Source organism: Cavia porcellus, unplaced genomic scaffold, assembly GCF_034190915.1.
Source record: "Cavia porcellus strain 051 isolate PalLab524CR breed Dunkin Hartley unplaced genomic scaffold, mCavPor4.1 scaffold_3, whole genome shotgun sequence".
Lineage (NCBI taxonomy): Eukaryota > Metazoa > Chordata > Mammalia > Rodentia > Caviidae > Cavia > Cavia porcellus.
The window spans coordinates 15,386,263-15,388,944 of NW_026947486.1; the positions used below are offsets into that span (position 1 = coordinate 15,386,263).

Below are 2,682 nucleotides of genomic sequence, written 5' to 3' on the forward strand. Positions count from 1 at the left end.
ATTGTGAGGGTCTTAATCTCATCATTGGGTTTACCCATTGACCAGTTCATAGCTGAATGTGCTGTTAGGAGGCGGGGCCTTCTTGGAAGAAGTAGGTCCCTGGGGATGTGATTTTGAGAGTATTTTCTTCTCCAGCTTTTTCCTTTGTTTGTTTGTTTTGAGACAAGGTCTCACTATGCAGTTCAGTCTGGCTTGTAACTCACTACATAGCCCAGCTGACCTCAAACTTGCAGCAATACTCCTGCCTCAGCATCCCAAGTGCAGGGTTTATAAGCATACACTACTACACCTAGCCCAATACTTTTTAATGAATATATTGAATCTTTTCTTTGCTTAAAAACAGGACAATTCAAGAAAAAGGAATCTGTAAAATGGTCTCTCTCTGTTTCAAAGCCAGTGTTGGCCCTGTATAGCTCATGCTGGCTGTGCACCTATGCTGAGGCAAACACATTGTTGCATGTTCTTTAGTGTTTTATGCAGAGAAAGAGGAAGTATTCTGGTTTTTCTTACAAACAACAAGGAAACTTTGGTGAGATATTTCAAGCTACAAGGAGGGATGCAGGTAATAGATGAAGCTTAGTGGTGCACTAGTGGGAGTTTTTGTTTTGTTTTGTTTTTTGTGGGTACCAGGACTCATACTCAGGACTTCATGCTTTTTCAGGCAGGTGCTGTGCCTCTGAGCTAAATCCCCAGCTAGTGGGAGTTTTTGTTGGCTTAGAATCTTTTATCTCTTTTTCATCTGTGTGTTTTGGTGCTATTTATTTATTTATTTATTTACGTCTTTTGAGACAGGGTCTCACTATGTAGTTCTGGCTGGCCTCGAGCTCACAATGATCCTCCTGCCTCAGTCTCCCAAGTGCTAGGGTTACAGGAGTGTGCCACCATGCCCAGCTTTAGTGCTCTTTTAGATCAAAGTCTGGTAACTGGTCTCCTAATCCGATGTGCCTAAGAGATTTTGAGTGTACTTGTCAGAAGGCAGATAGAGATCATCGGAATTGTTTTCAGAACTGCTGGATTCAGACACTCACATCAGACTGACTGGTGTTTTCTTCTCTATTAGAATCTTTGTTCTTTTTTGTCAGAAAGGAATGAGATGAACATCTTCTTCGAAATTAGAATTGTAAGCATTCCTGGAACTGACAGATCCATCCAATTTTGGGAGGAAGGTCTTTTGATTTCTACTTTTGTTTCCTTTATACTTTGATATAGATTTTAGGTTTTCTTCTATTGTCTTGCCTCTACTTTTTTCTTACTCATGCATTTATATGTTTACTTTATTTTTCAGATTTAAATTTTAAAGTGACTTCTGTGTTTGTAAGCTTTCCAGGGTGAATCAACCTTGCCAATAAGCTACTGTGGTCTTTGTTCCACTGACATACATTTTTTTCTTCATTTTTTGGTATGTGCATGTTTACTACTGGGTCTGTCTAATTCTTTCCATTTCCAAAGACTGCACTGCCACATGACTGGTTTCAAAATCATTCAAGGTATTGAATTAACTTCGAGTATTAAAATCTTCCTTTTTATGGCAACACAGAAATAGAGTTCTAGGTAATACCTTAGCAATAGACTTAGCTTCACCTGAATCAAAATAAAATCTCACTGTCTCTTGAGGAATGGAAAGCATTTGGTCTTCTATTTGGAATGATGCTCTCTATCCTGGAAGGTCGGTTTCCTGAAGAGGAACTTGTGGTACATCCTTCACAAAGAGGTCCCTAACGTTGTCATCATGATCAGAGTCCTTTCCTGACAGACACACACCCTGCCCCTGGCCAGTGTCTTCTGTTTACTGTGAAGTAAGTTTTTCTTTCAGGGCATATAACTGACACGTGAGCTGTAGGATATCCTAGGTTTCTCTCACTTTGGATTTTTTAATTTTCCGAAGCTAAAACTAACATTCTGCAGTTGCCTTGGTAATTTTTCAGCAGTGAAGAAGTGTTGATAATTCCTTTGCACGGTACAAGCATAAAGCACCTGTGTTTGCTCATCTCTGCTATGTTTTCATTTCTCTTCTCCTTCATTTGGTTCTTTATGTCTTCAAGACTATCTTGAAAGGACTTTTCTTGGCACCTTTCCTTGGCCACCTTCTGTCTGGTAATTTTGATTTTACAGCTTTAATAGTGTAATAGTGGGACACCATGATGTGTACCTGTAATCCCAGCTACTTGGGAGACGGAGGCAGGGGAGTCACATGATCAGCCTGGGTAACATAAGGAGACCCCATCATGGTCACCACTTCTTCCACAGGTGTCACTGTTTTACTGTATATCCCCAGACTCTGCAAAGCTGTCCCACTGCTCCAGGCCTCCAGCATCATCTCATGTCACCTACTATTACTGCCACCACATTTAAAATTTATTTTTATCTAGTTTATAATGAACTATAAGAGTTCATTTTCCCAACACAAAGAAATTATAAATGTTTAAGGAGATGGAAATTCTAATTACCTTGAGTGCTTGTCACACATTGTATATGAACATCAAATTCTTACACTGTACTCAATAAGGAATATCAATTAAAAACATAAATAATAAAAAATTAAGTTAAAATTTCAAGTCTCCCTAAAGTGTATTAGTTTTTGCTTTTTGCCTTTCTAAACCCTGAGTGCTGGAAAAGAGAATTTTCATTAGTTTAGGATCTTGCTATTCTTCCAAGTCTTTGACCAGAACACCAATGTTCAGT

General features: G+C 38.9%; 1 pseudogene; it reads right to left on the bottom strand.

Annotated features, from left to right (window-relative positions):
- Positions 1-859: 859 nt before the first annotated feature.
- Positions 860-2,317, bottom strand: LOC100714024 (shugoshin 1-like; annotated as a pseudogene).
- Positions 2,318-2,682: the final 365 nt, after the last annotated feature.